Source organism: Varroa destructor, unplaced genomic scaffold (genome assembly GCF_002443255.2).
Source record: "Varroa destructor unplaced genomic scaffold, Vdes_3.0 BEIS01000001.1, whole genome shotgun sequence".
Lineage (NCBI taxonomy): Eukaryota > Metazoa > Arthropoda > Arachnida > Mesostigmata > Varroidae > Varroa > Varroa destructor.
In genome coordinates this window covers 5,006,865-5,027,537 of record NW_019211454.1, presented here as the reverse complement: position 1 = coordinate 5,027,537, position 20,673 = coordinate 5,006,865, and the positions used below count along the sequence as shown (strand labels likewise).

Genomic DNA, 20,673 nt, shown 5'->3' with positions numbered 1-20,673 from the left:
TGAAAATCGAATTTTAGTCTTGAAAATTGCATATTTTGCAAGCAAATTATCCACACCTATGTGTGCCTTAACCAAATGGTTATAGTGATGAAACTTATGTAATTACGTGTTTCTAGGCTTTGAACTTAAACTGTGCCAAAATCACAGGGCTCGATGCGCTTCGTAAGACTTGTGAGTTCAACCGATTACGCCTCGTCGAGTACTTCAGCTGTGAAAATACACAGGGTTCCCTACGCCCTTCGATACGTTGATTACTGGATTATACTGTACTCTGCGTCCCATATGAAATGTTGGCCCTGAAGCACAGAACAACGATGGGTCTCGGTAGGTGCTACCCAATAATTCGGATTGCATATCAAAGGCCTGACGACACCACAGACTATTATAATGTGCCCTGGCCAAGAAGAGCCTGTGCAGTCGAACCTCGCGCGAACACTGTCTTGACTTCCTTGTAAGACAGCATACTATTTATAGTAAGGTTTACCGTTTGGGTGGTCAGTGTATTTATCGTCTGCTATAAACTTCCTGTAGTTCCCCAAAAAGATGTTAAACGCAGCACTTTTGTATTATCCGGTGATAAACTATTTGGATTTTTGCTGCGAACTTTCAATAGCTCGTATGCATACGGAAGTAACATATAATCGTATAACATTTTTAAACGGCATAATATATCAAAATGAATGGATTACGACTTCGATACATGGTAGACGTTATTATGCTGCTCCTGGCTATATTGAAGGGCAAATTATTTTTTTGGAATGTGGTAATCGTTTACCGCCGCGACAAGCGTGCGACCAATAATTTTCCATTCTTTTTTGTTGAAGATTCCTGCAGCCCAAATTTCGCAATGGAATTAATCTGCACATGTGTAAACATATGAACCGATATTTTTGTGGTCGTTTTTTTATGCTATGTCGTTGTTTAATTCCAAACATGATTAAGTTGGTCGGAATCTGCAGGGGTAGATAAGTTTAAGATTAGGTTAGGTAACTTCTAGCGCTAGGGAAGTTTCGATTGTCCAAACGTACCAATACCATTAAAAGCAAAAGTGAGAAAAAAAACATTCGTAAATTGTTTTTCAAAGCATGTTTGGAAACGCTAACGGAGTGTTCCGTATTCAATACACGTATACAATAGTATGATTTATTGTATTGAGTCTTAGCAGGGTGGGTGTATCATTGTTTTCTTCTTTTTATCCCGACCGGCTACTTTACCGACCCGGCAAATTAGCTTTGTCTGGCTTAGCTTGTCGCAAAGGCAGAGATGGATTTCGTTTGCATACGCTGAAAAGATAGTTCGTCAAGAGTCGACTTGGATAATTTTGTATTCAATTGACAGCAGAATTGGGTAATGCGCCGCAATGTCCCTTGGGGCATCCCCAAGCTTGCTCTGTTTTGCTGTAAAAATCTACCACTATTGGGCGGTAGAGCAACGTGGACAACTTAAACCGATTTTGATTTAAAGTCTATAATTTCCTTATTTGCAGGAAAACATGTTTTCGTGAACCTATTTAGGTAGTTGTTTGAGAGGGAGTTCGCTCAGGATAGACCCTCGACCTAGGCTAGTCAGTCAAACGAAATCACGCAGCTCAAAGATTACGTTCAACAGCTATTAGAGCATATGGAACATCCGCATTATTGAAGAGGACTGAGCACTTACTGTGTTTTGACGGAAACAGAGGACTCTGGCCAATTCAATAAAACGCCATAGATAAATGTTTAAGGTAATATTTTGTCAAGCAGGGACTGACCAGATGAACCCTTTCATGATTTACGAAATTTACGCGGATCATTGCTTTCGACTAATTGTTAAAGCTACTTTATTTAAGACAGTTGATTCTTCGTTTATGTTCGTGGAAAATTTGTCAAAATAATTTTAGAGTGATGTACGCTCCGTTCAATGATGCGGTATATCCTCTGAGCCTATGCAGCAAACAGCTGATTGACCCAAACTGAATCGCCAGCGAATCTAACTCATTGTTAAAAGAGCTCGATTTTAACGCTTTGCCTCGTATTAAGTGTACGTATTCGTAAGTGCTTGCACAACTGAAGACAACAGCGTTAATGAAGCAGGTTCGGGCGGATGGGAGAAAAGCTGTCAAGTAGTAATGGAATGCAAAGCCTTGTTTTGCTTCGAAAATCAGCCTTTTATCTATTCACATCAACTATATCACAAAACACAGCAGACTAGCAAGCGAAACGACCTTGTCTCTTTTTTGCGCTAGTATTGCAGTTGTTACGTTTGTTGCCGTCCCTCTGTGATGATAATTACGACATACAACACATGCAAACCTCAGGAGCACTAAGAGCTGATTCGATTGACTCTGCCCACTGGTTCGTTCGCTTGTTCGTCCATTGCCTCAAAAAGGTCCTGTCGTAGAGGGGTGAAGACGGCGGCATTAGGAAAAAGGAGACAAGAGGCTGAAAGGGCACAAAAGGGGCTAACGGGCATCGTGTGTCTTAGGGAAGGATACTTCCACTATCACAGACATGCTTGGGCACGCAAGCTCCTGCTTTTAACGGAGAGTACCGGTACAGGTTTGTACGTTGATAATCTCATATTAGTATCGTGATGGGTGCAGCTAGCGACATTCAGTATGGATGGCTGTTGCTAGCTTTATTGTGACCTAATGCAAGTAAGGCGGACTACGCTGGTAATTAGTAGGTGTACAGGATGACTGGCGTGTGCCGTGGGTGTACGTGTGTGCACGACAGCTAAATAGAAGGGGATTTGAGAACCTTTTCAAGATTATATAAATAGGGTCATTAGGCTTTGTATGCTGGCTTAAATTGTGAGCTGCGTGCTAAGAGGCTTCACCCTTTGGGAAAAGTATACGCGTAAAGTATGGTACGATACGTTCGGTTTTGTCGATTCTGTAGTTGAGGGGCATTAAACTTTTCTAGTTAGAATATGCATAATGAGAGCAATATCTAATTAGATGGAATATTTGGAATTTACCTGTAGGAAATAGATGGGAATGTCATATGTGAATTCAAACATATGCTACATATGTATTTATTTTGGTATATATAGGTTCCATAGCTTTTCGGTTGCAGTGGCAGTATTCAAGACTAAATACAGTGTCGTGTTTAGAATAATGACCCTAAATCATTTCTACATATGAGACTGTACGGACCACATATTTTCTACCGCGTTCAATTATATATATATATATATATAATTGAACGCGGTAGAAAATATGGATATATATATATATATATATATATATATATATATAGCGGTTTGGTATGGGCTATATACTTTTAAAAGAGCTCAAAGTACAGGTTCAGCGATTAAGGGTTAATAGGGTAGAAACCAAGCTATGTCCCGGCTGATTCATTCAAAAAGGTTTGCCCCTTTGCCGGGGGCCTACTGGAAAGAGATCTACCTCTGCAGCTTCTTCTAAGGTTCTATGAGGCAGGAAACGAGCTCAACGAGGCAATAGCACAGCTTAGCGAAGAAATGTGCGCCACAAACTATCGACTATAAAGAAAGGCTGTATTGGGTAATGCAGACGAGTGATGTATAGTAGCAGTAATAGACGCGTTCTCTCGGTACACTGCTATTAGCATATAGTTTGCTACAACTTTTGGTTGTACGCAGACAATTTCACTATTGCAGTTCGGCAATTAACTGGAATAGTTACTTTAGTTACAAAAGTAACTATAGTGGATACCAAAGCGCGATACGGCGCGCTTCTGTAGTATTACCTAGTGCAAACTTTGTAGGTGTTTTACAACCAGCAGTGTTATGGGGTCATTATATCCTAATAGCTCAACCTGCGTGTATTAAACAAATATAAAGTATAAACAATCCGAAAGTGAGTTAAGGGTCGAAATCAAGTTTCTCTCCACTCATCATATATTTACTGTACAAGAAATACTTAATTGTACAGAACGTTTATTGTGCAATTGCGAAGGAGACGCCGAGAAAGGTATTACACAAAATTCCATGGGAAGTGCTTCACGGATATTAACGAATTTCAACTCATATACATCGGAATATAAGGTAAAAACTACGATCGGTAAAGGTAACTGGGCTATGGGGTGAGCTGATTTGAAAGACCTCGTCGGACAATATCCTTTGTACAATAGGCTACGCCGTGTGGAACCATGAGCTTAAGAAAGTTTAACGGAGCCCACGTAATTCAAGAAGGAAACTTTCATTTTTGCAAAAGTGCCATAGAAGATTGATCGTTACCGAGCGAGTATTTATTAACACCGTCAGAGCGTTTAATAAAAAGTTTTATATGCCGAACTTATTTTGCAAACGGTGCCCATTAAGAGGTAACCGAATCCTTGCAGTCAATACTCGCTTCTATACAGAAAATTGTGCTGGAGGGTAAAGTGTCGGCTTTCTTCGAGGTAACCCCTTGGAATTTCTTGATCTTAGGTCTGGAATTGACTATGCTGGCAAAGGCTGGCAGCAAATTGCACGATTAGGAGGTCAAGTGATATGTGTTAGTAACTGTGGATGAAGACTGCACCATTCTGTGTGTCATTTGCTATAATAGCACCAACTGTGTGAGCAAATTTGTATTTACTATTTACCATCGGTATGTATGAGTCCTGTAAATAGGTCGACAATGTGAAAATCGCAGTCTAGAAGGAAAATTATGTATGTAGGTGTTATACTAAGGGCAACTTTCGTATAACACAGCTCTCAGTAACAAGAAAAATACCACTTCGTCTGAAAGATCGTTTTCGTGTCCCTCACTTGAATTGCGCACTTTAAGCCAGTCTTCAAACTCCATATCTTTATCATATTTCCCTATTACCATTTTATCTACCAAAAAAATATAGCTTTGGAGCATTCCCTTTCTTTTATAATAGTTTGGTACTAATACAGCTGTTTCGAGTAGTTCTGAAGAAACAATGGTCCACTTGGATTAGCAGAACGTTCTTCAACGAAAGGTCTGACAAGCCTATGTCGCAAGGCTAGCTTTGTGGCCTTGATCTTTTGTAACGAACATCAATCAGCGTAATTGCGAATACGTAGATTATTTAGAATATTTTATGTAGTCCAACACGCTATTCGCTTTGGGGGATGAACTTCACTGGGTTTAAAAGTGCGTCTGTATATCTGTTTAGGTTGGAAAAGTGTTTTTGGGAAAACAGCAAAAAGCTTTTTTTTCCTTTCCTACATCAGAAACAGAGGTGAAGATCAAAATGGCTATTTTAGGCCTTTTCTAATATTCACCATTGACCTATTTGCGCGCCTCGACGGTATTAGCATTTCTGAACAAACATATTCTTTTTGAAGTTCTTATAGCAGTAGACAACCAATGGGAACATTGTTTCAACACAAAATGAACAGTGCATTATCACTAACCCAAATCTTTCTTCCACTCACTTTCCTCAACCAGCGATAAATTTTACTTCTGGGTATGAAAAAAACAAATGAATATAAACTGAGAGGCCTGTGTGCGATAGAACCTCGAGCATTGGGTAGCGATCAAAAAAGGGTGTCGTAGCGTCTTACTGTACATAGCCACTTGCTATTGTCCAAGTGTACTTTCATACGTATATACTAATATGTACATTCCATCACGAAGATTAGTATCGTGATAATACAGACCAGTTTCACCCAAATCCCTTCACTGAAGCATATCGTTATTAAATACAAATACAAACGAAGTCCTGTTCCACGAAAGTTCCCCCGCATTAAATTACGCTTACACAACGATTGCTTCCATAGTAGCTAAATTATTAACTATTGCTTAGAATAGTCCCAAATAAACGTGTGTTATCATGAAATACTCAAGGGAGCGGCGCTCTAAAACAGTATCCATCGGTAAACTCAGTCAGCCAAAGCAGTTTTGTTTTGTACAGCCTTTCAACTTCTAGTATTACCCTGTCCCAGTAGCTCTATTCTGCTAGCTACATTCACTCGTTTTATTTGGCAGTCAGTTTATGGAACAATATGCCCCTACTTTAGGTCTTCCTCATGACCACGTGAAGACAGCTTCAATCTGTGTGGTGTGTAAATGTATACGGTCACCCTGTATGCCTACGCCATCTATGACAACGAACAGGCTAATTAGCTCAACCTTTAAATGCGACCGGTACAGAACTTAAGCAAATAATACATATGACACGGACATTAAGTTCGAAAATGGCCGCCTGAATGATGGCGTGACGACGCAGATATTTCGTGTGCTATGCTTTGTCTATTTATACACCCCAAAATATTCTCCGGTTGTTGTGGCTGGGCTGTAGCGAGCTGACGTCTGGTCGGCGTTTCTGAGATAACGGGCATTACTTCGTGTGGTCGCTCGTTTAATTGGGCTTCTGACGGCTCATACGCACCATGTCGTTCCAGGTCAAGCGGTTTGCAAATAATTGTCTATGTGCTCTATACATGCATATATATATGTTGGCTCAGAAATCAACAACCCCTTCTTTTTCTTCTGTATAACCCCCACTGGAAGGGAACGAGTGGCTGCCATTGCCGAAAGCGTGCTATGGATGGTAAGGAACGCTTTGCAGAAGTTCTTGATTTTATAATCCTCTAATTGTCCTCAATTCAGCGTGTAGAGGTCATGCTTCCATTGTTTTGAATTGGCGTAAGGTTTTCCTATGTAAATCTAGACACAGCGCATTGTAAATTATAAAAAAAATTATTCTATAGGGCAGAGCGCTTATACTAACACATGTAAATGTATCCCTATCACATATGTATATACTGTTTTTAATATAATATATTGCTACTTGGGATCAGTGTCTGTAGCACGCCGTTATGCGTCAACCAATGTATAACAAGTCTGGTACGGTGTTTACTAAAATAAGTTATAATTTGCATATGTATTACACGTAAATACGCCATGTTAGCTCGAATTAATTTGTTTTTTCTTTATTTCTAACAGAAAGCGCAATAGATTTTGCTACAAAACACCACTTTTGTTATTTGCTTGACACGCCTTAACGGATTACCGCTTTCTATTGCATAGTTAGCCTCCTCTATCTTTATTGTCAGAACTTTTCTGCCCTGTTAGTAAGGGTAAAGCGTAGCAGTGCGATTTAGAAGCAAGCAAGTGAACGGCTTATATCTTACGCTCCGAGCAACTTATCTCAGAAACTTACGGTACCGAACAAAGGATGCTGGTCAACAGCATGGACAGCAGTGAAACGATGTTAAGACGTCATTCTCAGGGAATCTCTTGTCATTGGCGGATTGTTACCGTACGAGAGGTAAGAAACATTCTAGGCCAAGGTCAAGCTCAATAGCGAGACTGACTGTAGAATCCGGTGAATCTCCAAAGAATGCTATGGCGCAACAAGGTGAATGCTTTGTTGTTAAAAACAAAGAAATGTCATGCGGATATGTAATATGCTATGAACGATTTATACTAATTACATGGGAGATTGCGTCATAATATGCTAGAACCCTTCCATCATCCTGGATGGAAACAGGGTGTTGGAAGGGTTCTAGCATATTATGAATACAAAAGTGTACATAGGCGTTAAATACGTACCGCACTGATAGAATAGCCAAATATTTGTAGTTTTCGGTGCGTTGGAGAACTTTTCTGTGCCGCAGGTCAGAACTAACGAATGCAGTGTCGTCGCGAGTAGTCTGCATAAACAATACATGATATATTTTTGTAGGAAACGATCGTTGTATTCTAGCTCCAACAGGAAAATTGCCAAAGTAAACAAGACACACATGATATGCTTCCTGTTATAAAGCCTTCGATCAAATACATCTATCGATGTAACAGCAACCTTCAGAAACGCCTCTCTCCAAATATGAAACCAATTCAGATAAAAGCGACCCAGAAACGATAGACAGATCTGGATTTCTTTGAAAGGATTCGTCAAAAAGGAGTTATTTTAAACGCACCAAACACATCACTGTCCAATACTTTTCGACTGAAATTATCCAGACGGATACATTTCTCCTGTCAACATTTGGCGGCCTGCTTACGTATTTGATGGCGCTCATTTCTCTGTAGGTATTTTAACGATTGCCATACGCACTTCATCATTCTTTTCTCCGTTTGCTTCCTTGTCGTGGAAGGGGCGCATGAAAAAACGGACGACCGCTCTCGCAGGCAGCAAAAAGGATTTTACGTTATAAAACAAAAGAGCGCATTGGACACAGTACCTGCTGTCGCCTTTGTTTTTCTCATCCGTTTTTTTTTATTGAATTACATAATAAGGTGAAGTCCCAAACTCTTTTGATGCTAATGCGTATCTCGAATGAAGACAGTACACGTAAACGGGCAGAGCCAGTTAGTCATTCTAGTCAAGATTGAAGTCCTTTTGAGCTAAGTTCGCTTGCGGTTGTTGGGTATGCAGGCAGAAGTCCATTGAAAAACGCGTTTTTCAGTACGTACGACCAATCCTATTTGGAAACTGTGCATTTAGATTGCTTGCTTGGGATCAGTAATTCGTACTATAATAATATGTGTATTTAAAAAGATTTAATAAAGGACGTGGGTCCTTCACTGGATGCTAATAGGAAATGTCCATACGGAGCATGCTCAACAATCACCAAGTTTTTATGACATCGGTCTTTCGTCAAAGCTTTGCATGACGGGTCAGCATCTTAAGGTGATGGACAATGCTACCATAATCATGAAACAATACGTATCGCCTCTGCGGGCGAATCGGACACAAATATACTTGTGAACATAGAATCCATTTCGGGTTTAATGCCGAACAACCCATATTTCAACCTCATTGAAACTGACTTCGCGAATTCGCGACATGATCACAATGCATAGAAATGTGAGACCAGAAGAAGCTCTTTCGGCCATCATAGAATCCAATTAATCTCAACATCTTTAAATTACGTTACCCTCGACATTAAAAAATTGTTTAAATTTAAAATCGAGAGCCGTTGCATCAGTAGCTAATGATCAACTACAAGCTTCATATATCTTGTCGACAAACCTGTTGCCACTGCACGTATTAGAAAAGCAATCGTACGCTTTGTCCAGCGTGCAGCGTAAAAAATCTGCGTACATGTGCGCTGTTCCAGGTTTCCAAGTAACGGTCTTAGCCACCTCCGGTTAAGCTAAACCCAAAGCAGTAACGGCATAGAAAAGCTTTTCTAGGAAGTCATTTACGCAGGGCCTCAATTTGCAATTTTCTTTATGAAAATAAGTTAATTAAATAAGTTAATAATGCGCATGACTCAATTGAGAAACATAGACAAATGTGGTACACATTAATTTTTTTCCTCCGTCACGCCAATCCTGCAACTTTATCTGGTGCGTGTACATATAACCTCACTTATGATTTTAGAACAGCAAACTCTGTGTATATTTATACGTACGTACTAAAGGTCCACATATTTAAACCTTGCCGGTATGCGTTCATCTGTACCTAGCTCCGTTGCAGGCAGATGATCTTTCCCATTATTGAAACATGTACAGACGTCTGTTTGCATGATAAACTCCCATAGAATACGTACGCTAAACTTGGCTGCACACAAACGGACTCCGAAAAGCAATCAAATGCATTTTGTGAAAATTAGACAAGTGTCCCGGCGACGAGTTCCAAACGAACTCGCATTATTTCCAAAAGGAACTGTCGAACACGATTACTACCAGTTTGAACATTTGGCGGCAAGCGTTCGGTAGTGGGTCGGTTACGTAGCTTCGAAAAAGGCAAATGTTCAAGCTGTCTAACGTTAGCAACCAGGCCGCACAGCTGTCAAAGTGCTCGGCAGCGATGTGACTAAAGCTATAATAAACTAAGATACGGCTGTGAAGAACCTCGGCATATTGAGCATCTGCATGTCAGTAGTAAATCACAACACAACATGAAAGGGTGCTTCAAACCTTAATTTGTATTGCAGAGTGCAGAATAACTCGAACTCGCTCAGTTGGAAAATAAAAAAAAGAAGCGCACTCGAGTTTTTTTGCGGATAAAATCATGTTTGTGTGCTTTGCTTCGTTTTTAGGCAAGTTACGGAGTGCTTGCGCTGGGCACTTCCCTGTATCTGTTTGCCAGATTTCCAAGCGGATCTAAAACGTATTAAGTCAAAGTCGATAAAAGACTCTTTTGCACACAAATTCTATATGAAGGGTTCGTGCGCAAAAGAAAGTAGGAGAAGGGGTTTATGTGAAAAGTCCCGTCTTCCAATCGCACACCCCCGTCGATCTGTAGTATGCGACTGCTAATATTTTTTTATTCGTTCCCCCTGTCTCTCTTCATATGTATACTGTTTACTAATTTCTATTCATACCACTTTACGCAATGGCCGCAAACGAATGAATGAACAAACCCCAAATAAACTGCTAACATAGGAACAATTAGTGGTCGCTCTACAATCGTCCCTCGAGCCCAGGCACGCATCGCTTTTCCCTGTTAGCAATCGCTTTCATGTTACATATAAGAACAGTAACTATTTTCTGGCTGGTCCCGCGTCACTAATGACACTCGAATCCCTATATGGCTGCCGCGGTCCGGTCGCTATCGGCATTCGTCCTTGATCTATGTCCATGACCAAATGCAGCTGCGAGGTCTCGGCGTAATTCTTCCCCATTTATTTTGCTTTACTTATTTACTATCTAAATATGGTCATTTCAATAGGGCCTCTCTGGCTATCTCACCCTCAGCCGGTTTCTCTGTCTGTCTTTCTCGTTTTTCTTTTCACTTCGAACAAATTGGTTTGTGCAATTTCTTTTCCTTTTCTAAAATTCTATCCGTTCTGTGCAGACGTCCTAGCCTGCCTTTTTCGATTCCTCTGTCCTACAAAGCAGGCTCCAGCGTGGAGGCTATAGGAAGTAAAGGAGGACGTTCGCTAGTCGACCTAGCGTTTACATAACTTCGAATAGGATCTTTCCTGGGGATCCGTTGGCAGCAGAAGGGATCTGAACTTGAGCTGCGGCTTTGATAGCAACAGCAACGAAAGAGGGCCTAAGAAGCAGCCAGGGCGTCATTTCGGTAATTGTTCTATTGCTCTAAAACGCTGTCAGACAGCGTTTTTTCTCTGCGCTTGTTTAGTAATACCAGTGACGAGCTGGATAGTAGTAACTCGCGTGCTTATAGCTTAGCCGTATGCGTCACTTCGGATACCGGTGTTTGTTCGCCTAATGGGTGGTAAATATATGTAGGTAAAGGGCTGACAAGTTCGGAATAGAAATTTCGAGCTATCGTCATTAAGCCTTTCCCTCCTTTCGCTGATCCGATTAATGCTTGATCGACCATTGGATTCACGACAACAGTAACAACAAAAAAAGGATTAAGGAACATCGGAGGCCATTGTGAAAAATAAGTGTCGTGTGGTGAAAGGGTACCGTGGGAACTTACTTTGCTGATGAAGTTAGTATGAGTGCTGAATGACTATGTGCCAACTCACGTTGTCAAGTAATCGAGTTTGATAACGAGCAACTTTTGTTGAATAAGAACTATTCTTGCTGGCATTGTATCGTAGCTAACGCTCTGCTATAGAGGAACTAATTTTATGGAGGTACTTCGAGAAGTTACTCTTCCTGTGAGTTCATAATGGCTTTGGAAAAAAATTACCCGAATGTGAGTCGTTACGTGTTCAGCTAATAGTATTTGTACGTTTAAGTGCTGGACGTTACAATAAGCTCAGTTCAATATAAGATCTTAATTCAGTTATCTCTGGTTGAGTTCATGGCTGGCCTTCTGCCTCCTCTTAATTTAAAGCTAACACAACGAACTATATTATAGGTTCATAAATAACTTGACCCGATGACTAAAAATTTTTCGGAAAATTTTTTTCTGGGATCGAGAAGACCAATGACAAGTCACTGACACTTTTTAAGTAGCTCATCAGGTTAAAACGAAGCCAGATCGCTGTTGCTGTTGAAGGCCACAATACCTAAGTGGTCACAGCGTATATAGTAAAAGTTCCCATAGAAGATAATAAGCGCGAACGATTTTTGCTGAAATTTGTTAAGCTCATACAGCCTATACACTCCCTCCTGCTGTCTAGTTGGCCTGATGAGAATTATGTAGCTTGAACCATTAATGGAAATTTAATAGCAGCTTTCGTTACAAATCACACCTGGTTTCGGCTCAGTTATCTGATTTTGATTCGGGTATTAGCGGTAGACACGTAAGATACGACACGCAATAAACAACCAGCGATGATTAACTATAATGAGGCGAGATGTTTCGCAGGACTCTTGCATATCTCATACCGGATAGCGTTGATAAGTTTTTCGTATTTCGGTACGCTGCCGATATTTGCCTTATCTTTTGAGTTGGATAGCAGTAAATTCAAGTTATTACAGGCAAAGTATTATTGAAAAAATTGATGAAATTCACTACAGAATAGGAGCCAGGTCTCAGCGTGTGTTCGGCCAGTAAACGGGCCGTTTCAGAAAAAATCGACATTTCAGGAAAAATTTCAAGCTGTAGTGGTGTTTAAATAGAGTGCACATCGGATCAGACAGCACACATGCTATTGAAGGGGGCAAATCCGCCACCCTTTGGCTGATACCGGACAATTATTTCTTGAGACTCAACTGAAATCGATTAGCTCCAGTGTCAAGAGTAATGAATAAAAAAAATTGAAAAGATTCGATAATTAAAAACCAATTGTGTTGATCTGTGTGTGTGATTGTTTGTTATCATTATGTTGAACTGATTATAATAATCATGTCTGAATACGCAGTTACCTTGCCTAGTAAGCACATTTTGGGGTATAATTTGAACAAATTACTCAAAACGCAGGCCACCCGTGACTTAGGCATCGTTATACAGATATAGCATCGACAAACGGAATGCACAGGTCGTCCGGACATCAATTTGGATTTTTAAAGCAACTTTTAAACAACTTAAAGTTTCCAGTTACCGCACAGAGTTGTGTGGCATACTTTAAAATAAGTTAACTATGACGATGTTTATCTTCTATTTGGATACACGACGAGAAGAGCTATAAAAATAGCTGGCAACTAATATATACTAGATATCTTCACTGGGCTAAGCCTTATTCTGCTAATATTTTAAACATACCATAAATTCTCCTTGCTGAAGAACTTATATAAACTTTTCTCCTGCGTACCTTCGCATCCTTATGTAAGCCTACCCGTCGAAGTATTATTTAGAACGAAGTCTCATTTTATTGTGATCTACGGAACAGAACCATAATCACTTAAGTCTCCGTAGAACCCCTATTCTCACTATAGCACTTTTTCAAAATTCAATTTCTTCGAGGTTCCCAGCAAAGCTTTAGTCTCTGCTGTGGCCGTTAATGGCAATTGATGCTATAGCGTAAATCATCACAACTACTACACCAGTAATGCCAACAAGAGACCGCTGCTTCAACCACTAACTTCTAGCATATATCTATATATGCTGAAGTGAAGAAAGGGACCGAAAGCGGCAGGTTTAAAGAAGACAGAGTGATGAGCCAATCGATGAAAGGCAAAACAAACGATGACTTGATAAAATCGTCATACAAAATAGAAGCCAATATGCGATGCATGTCATGAGTCGTGGAACTGGCTATGCTCGTGGAAGCGGGGTTTCGGGAGAAATCAGAGAGCTTCGTCGAATCGATTATCGGGAACTACGATATCTGAAGACAGGCCAATAAATACTTCTGGAACAGCAATAAGAAGGAACACGAGAGAAAACCAAGCGTCATCGTCAGTGTGGCTAAGGCATAAGACGACAGCTGAGCAACGACATAATTTACACATCGTTCTCATCTTCAGCAGAGGAAGTTTTCTTCTCTGTATTTAACGAAGGTAGACTGTCTGCTTACCATTTTAGGAAAGAAGACGTTTACCGTAAAAGCAAAGCTAAGCTAAAGTTGTCTTCCGCTGGCGAAGAGGAAAGGATTATTACAGGGCAATGCTGCTGTAGGGAACGCGTGTATAACGGGGATCTTCAGTGTGGTGTAGGGCTTACCACCTAAGGAACCGGGCTTAGCGGTATGGAATGTCGTGTTGCCATTAGGTTTTGTTCTAGACAAAACAGCTGCTATAATCATGGCATATGGGTTTTTGGTTTGTGCGCATAAGGAACGCAAACGATTTGCCAAAAACGAGATGACTATACGTTGACTATAAAAAACGCAGAGCTATGGTTTATGGCCATCGGGAGGAGTACATGTGGTTTCGTGTTCAGCGGCCACTCACGTTTAGGATACTGCGATCAGGCCGAGATTTCTAGGACCATACCAATCCTATACTGCTCTTTGACTTTTGATCGTCACCGTAATATTTGCATTGACTCTCCTATGTATCATCATTATTTCCGCCTCGGTTCAATACATAATAGCCAAAAGTAGGAACAACAACGACAAGGGCGGCGGCGACAACAATAACAACAACAACAACAACTAAAGTAAGATCTACTTCTAATCGACAGTAGCCATCTGAGCTACCTTGAGCGACAAAATCTAAAGATGTATAGAAAAAGGGAGCGTGCCTCCGGTTTTAAAGGAATTCATTAAGGCATGAAAGAGTACGGGTAACGCATTACGGCTGGGACGCTGGAACGTGCTAGCATCTTGCTAGCTGACGACCCGACCGAAGCTTTTGCAGGAACCGCTAGCGATCGTTTCTTTAATAAGCGGCAAAAGAAAAAACAGCTCACAGAGACTTTTTGGAGCGAACCACAGAGTGTAGGGTAGAAAAACTAAGTAAACGGATCTGGGCAATCTGGACTTGAATGACGAATGAAACGAAGCGACACTGAGTTCTTACGTTAGCCGTTGTCAGTGATGGTTGTGATGAGAGATCGCTGTGGTTTACAGTTTGGTTGACGAGGACAAGAGCACATCCGACAAAAGCACTGGGGTCTATCGTGATTTTTGCGTCAGTCGACAAAGGTAGTAGAGCTGTTTGTTTGTAACGTTATATTAACAACAACGACCATTCCGCTGCTGCTTGCTATTCTTCCATCTACGAAGCTTCCTAACCAATTTGTAGGTTACTCTTATATATTCAGCCTGTATATAGTACGTAGACACGTTAAAGACAACAACAAAGATTAATGGTGTTAGATACCAAAATCATCATATTAAGTGCTCACTTGTCCCCCAAGGACTTCAAGAAAATCAAATAAAGGACTAGTGACAAATAAATTCGGCTAACGTTTTTTATCAAGCTAGAACGCGGCGTGAATGAATATATAACGGCACGGAAAAAGGTCCGGCCTCAAGAAATAAAAGTGCGTACCACCTTCCCAGTTTGTCACACTGTATTATGTCTTCGGTTTTTCTCTGTCGAGTAGCTATATCCAATAGGATTGAATAAAAATGGCCTATTTTATACTGTTAGATGTAGTTGACTTGTATCACAAAATTGGTAAAAGTGACCCTCCGGGAACTGCAAAAATGTATACCTCCTTTGCAAAAGTTGGAACGGTGATTCCTACGCTTGTTATATTCATATATATTCAGTGCATAATTGACTGCTTACAGATAGGGTAGTCGACTCCGTACAACGAGTATTTGGAACGTTAGGCATTGTTACATTCGAACGTATAGCAACCAAACAATCGTATTGAAACGTTAGATAGTCTGTATATCGTATCCCTTCGGTCAATACACTTGACTTGATTAGCAGGTAAAAAATTAAAAAAAAAACCTACATTACACAATCCATCTGAGTTTGCTCATGACCTCTACGGTGTAGCTAAACAGTTTGTATTGAATAGAGGAATAGGGCTTTGCTTCCGGAAAATGAATTCTTCCAGAGCCTTGCCCTCGTTCCAAGGTGGTAAGCTATTGACTGTTCACTTGGCGTTAAGGCAGTCTCTGCCCAAATGTCCCAGAAAAACCCCTGGATGTTCGAATAACCCCCAGCGACGTAGTAGGTAAGTCAACAACATGCAATGTATTACGAATATGGCTGCGGTGCTGTGCTTTATTATTCTAATAGGTTAGATGCTTATCTTTGATCTTAAGTTGGTCGGCAAATCGATCACCGTATATATAGTGACGATAGGCGAGATACTGATTTTATCATCTCTGATTTTGGCTGTGCTGCTTTTGAAAAAAAAATACAGCTACATCTTCTAACAGATCCGCTAATATAACCAGGTGTAGATGTTAACCTATTGACCTTAACAAGAGTCGGTGTCAGTATGAAAAGCATCTTTTTTATGGAGCACCAACTTCTCCATGGAGATTCGGCATCTGACATTTTTCTTATTTACATGCAGTTTCTTAACGCAGTCATAGGAGGTGAGCCTTGCGAATCTTCCGTTTTTGTATTTCGCGGTATCGTTTTTGGTCCGTCAACAACGACACGTGGTTGTCTTTGAAAAAAAAATTGACGAGTTCGAACGACCCAACATCGTTGACATACACACCACATTACGGATAATGATGAGTATGGATGATTATTTACATCAAAATGGTGCATAGCTATGGTAAGTATACAGAATTCATTTGGACAACAGTGCGTATATTGTTACTATTCATTCACTCTTGTCAAAAGAATAAACTTATGGATGTATCAGTGTTAGAAATATCCTATTTTCACACTGCGTAGCCGAACTTCGTGTGCGCCTAAGAGAGACAAATAATAACCTTTGGTTTTGCCTGTATCGGAGGTAAATGATTATAAATCATTGGCTTCTCTAGACCTTTCTGACAGAAAAATATTTCCCTTTCGATTGCGTTGGGACGACTGATTTCTTCGCACGGAATCATTGGTGGCCTGTACAGCCCCATCTCTACCTAACTAGGCCCATTTTGTAGAGGCTAAATGGGCTAGCGATGTAGGTGTAGGTCAAGTAATATTTTTTTCGAAAATCATTGAGTTGTAGTGAGTTTATTTGGGGCACATAGCAGCGGAACCTTTGACGAATGTACTAGTACCTTTTCCGTGGCAGCAATTGTTTTCAACGATAGCGTTAAGTAAATTTTAGCTTATATAGCTCCACTCGCTCATTACCTAATACTGGATAAACTTTAACTGTGACAAATGATTGTGATGCACTTCATAGTAGGGAAAAGGGACGTTGCAAAAAAATAAGTCTCTTTTGTAATCTATTATCTGAATCCAAGCTCTGCATGATTAATCGGTTTTGATAGTTGGCTTTCGGTCATTTTGTAAAAATCTCTTGTAGTAGACGAATATATCCCGGATGAATTTTTTGCTCAGAACGGATCTTTCCTCTGGCCATCAAAAAATGACGTCCCCTCAGAATTTTGATAGTGCTAGCCATTATCTGTCTATGGTCAGGCGCAGTGAAAAAATATGAAATAGATAGGTCACTTCCTTCATCATAGGAAACAATATAGAGAAAAATATGGAGCCATGCGCATTCATACAGCATTACATGAAACACTTAGCTCTTCTATACTATCCTGTGCGTTTGCCCATTTTAGGAGTTTATAAGGATATACATCGAAATTTACCGCTTCGTGCATACTATCATATGCGGTGTCTTGCGTTTCTTGTGTTTAAACTCAAATAAAATAATGTAAAATTATATCCTTCGGTATATTCATATGGCGTCGTGTGCGAATTGATCTATCAAATGTTTATTTCAAACCTGCTCATAACAGTGTCCGCGACCTAAAAAGACCTTCAGAACGATATTTGCATACATTCAAATAAGATGCCACATGCGGAGAAGGTAAGGCACGACGAGAACGACTACATCGACGTTAAATACGCCAACATATATTAGTTCCTTCAGTGTCGCCTGAGCAAAGAACTTACCTGCGCCTTAACAGGTTATTGATGCAGCATGCCCTTACTATGATTAGGTGAGTTGCAGATCCCTAAGGAGTTCGAGCTTTAACGAAGCCACGTTAAGCGACTGGCTGTTATCCGTACGTTCAGATCCGCGTCTTCTTATTACGGCCGTTCCAGCTACGGCGCTATACGGCGATTCCAGCTAAAAGAGGCCTCTCCCATTTAAAACCTCCACCGCGCCTTAACTTTATACCTAGATCCTTTTTGGCTTCCCTTGATGATCCAGATATTTTTAGCCTGAAAGGTGATACTGCCACCCCTTGGAACTTTAACCCCGTGTAAGCCACTATGTCGGTAATTTAACTGTGGCTGTTTCCTTAGGCCTGCATCTATAGTGACATCATAGACACGCTTTGCGCAGAGTATAGCCGCGCTGTAAGTCCTGGGACTAGCAAGACGGTTTGATAGGCGTACTGAGGAAATGAACACTATAGAGAGACAAACAAGTTTGCTTTGGGGTGAGTGCGGTATGCTCGACCATCGACGTCACGTAAATTGCCAACCTGTGCTTCTGGTCTGCGTCGTCGCTTTTTTCCTAATATTCATAGCGCAGTACTGGCACTCGAAAGAAGGTGCCATCTAATTTCGAAACAACAACAACAAGCGCATATGCAATGGAACGCAGCCATGGTAATATGCGCTGCAGCTCCAGGATCGATAGACGACCCTAATTAGATCATGCTTGAGTAGTAATTCGGTAAATAGCAGTGGAGAAAGAAAAGATACGACCGTAGGTTTATGCGATGACCTGAACATGACGAGGTTAAATATACGACTATATACAAACGACGAACAGTTGAGCTGCCTTATCCATAGTGGACTAAGAAAGTGGCAAGCCACTACAGGGATGCCCCATGAATGACACTCCAGTAAGCAACAGAGAGCTAGACATTCAGGTATGCAGACTGAAACATAACGTACGCAGAAAAAGCTACCAGCTTTAACCTTAACATACACGTCTACAGCACGTTGCGATCTTCAGGGATCTCGTGAACAGGCGCTTTCTTAATTGAAAATGGTTCTCTCTATTATTAATTAATTAATAATTTTTTGTTATAATAAATTAATTAATGATTATTCGTTGAATTCCGTGATCACTCAACGAACGGCGTTCCCCTTTAGAGGCGTCACTTCTGGACAACTAAAATGGGCCTTCTGAACCCGCCAGTACTTGCTTGAGTCGGAATAGCATATTACTCGGTCGACGTTGCGACCTCCAAGCCTCTGCTTCGAGTTGCTTAATCGGATACACGTCCCATCCGAGCAATTTCAATGGTCTGACATTAATAGCTCTGTGTGAGAAAAGTAAGTGGAAAACGATTGTTAATATATGTTGAACTTTCTATAATGATACAGCTATGAAGAAAGGAAAACAAGTTTTAAAAAATTATGCTAATATATAATGTTACTGGGCAGCAGCGATACCCGGCGGCCATGTTTGTACAGACCCCTCAACAATTTGCTCTCGATCTCTGAGAAACGGCAGCCTCTTATCTCAGTTCCAACTTACGAACCCGGAAAAAATGCGTTGCCCCTCCCTAAGTCTAGAGACAGTCCTCGAAAATTTACCCAAATATGGTTTCCTTTGCCCATACACACACATGGTTTATATTCGGAAGTTATACCACCGAAGCCGATCGTAAAGACGATAGATACAGCATGTAAATGGTAATACATAGGTGCGTAACAAACACATTATATATTTTCACTCGTTTTCTCTCACTTATAGAGCCCATCCGCTTTGAGGTTGTGTTGCAGTCATAAACATTTATGTCCGCTTTCCTGTATTTTAAAGGCAGCTAAGCAGTTAGTTTCTTTGCGTTGGCAAAGGCCATGTATGATGTAAGCTTGACAAACCTGTGTCCTTTTTTGTAAATTTGCAATATCTGCTGTAGTAACTGAAAATATCTAAACTAACGCTAAAATATAAACAACATTCAACCACACGAAAACACGAATCGTGCCAAGGCAGAATAATAACGGAAAATTGGACGATTGCGGATAATGTGTCATTATTTAAGCGGCCTCAAATATGAAACAGTATTTTAACTTTGTCGCTTCTTTACCGCATATATTTACGCTTATTTTAAGGCCAAGCTAAGATTTTGCAGCAATCCCAAAATGTTGTGGCCCGCTGTTTTTCCTAATGGGCATTCACTGCGTTGCCTTGTCGTTCGTGTAGTAGGTCCTGGCCGTTTCACTCGGTTAACGTGTAACAGGACGTACTGCGTTGCTGTCTGCCATTAGCCTCCATACTCCGTACGGGCTTGAAGACGAAGAATGTAGATTAGTCTCGCAACCGCTTATTATGAAGCTTCGCTATCTTCCAATAACATAATATATATATATATATATATAGTTGTTTCAGTAGGGATGTTTCAAGTAAGATTGTCTAGAGGGCAAATTTTCGTTGTTGAATTTCTCAGTTGCTCGAAGAAAAACAAGTCGTTTCTATCATAGATAGTATATAAACGTGGGGCTTTTGATTTGACCGCATACATTAGTTATGCGATAACTGACGACGAGTTAGAGTTATAGTATTAATATATAGTTGCTCACACATATCACTACCACTTCAGAAATCTAAGAAAAGACCAAGGCAAAGTTTGTTTGCTATAGATTTTCGTCGCTGGCCAACTGACGGCTAATATCCTCCCATATATCTCTCCCAACTAATAGCTAGATCATTGCTTATTGACACCCGATAAGATTGACTCAGCCATCGATAACGGACCGGATCAGCCAGGAGGGCGAAATAGCGTGAGAGTTTACACAGAAAGGATAACACCTATTGAAAGCTTCATTGCTTTGACGCAGATGTAAGACGGGGCGTGCATAGGATCTTTTCGAAGGAAAATGAGAACTGGACCGTATTGCTGCAGATCCTACTACCCAATTACTGCATATAACCCCAGCCGAAGGGTTATTCTAGCTAGTATTCAGGGCACTTTTAGTTCGTTCTTTTTTTAGGTGCTTTACGGTGCGCTTCTCTATAATCTATCGGATTCGATCCGTCGAATTTG

At 40.6% G+C, this 20,673-nt stretch overlaps 1 protein-coding gene across 3 annotated transcripts in view; it reads right to left on the bottom strand.

The window, feature by feature from the left end:
• Positions 1–20,673, bottom strand: part of IA-2 (tyrosine phosphatase IA-2) — a 71,346-nt gene that overhangs the window by 38,277 nt on the left and 12,396 nt on the right. The window lies entirely within an intron of this gene.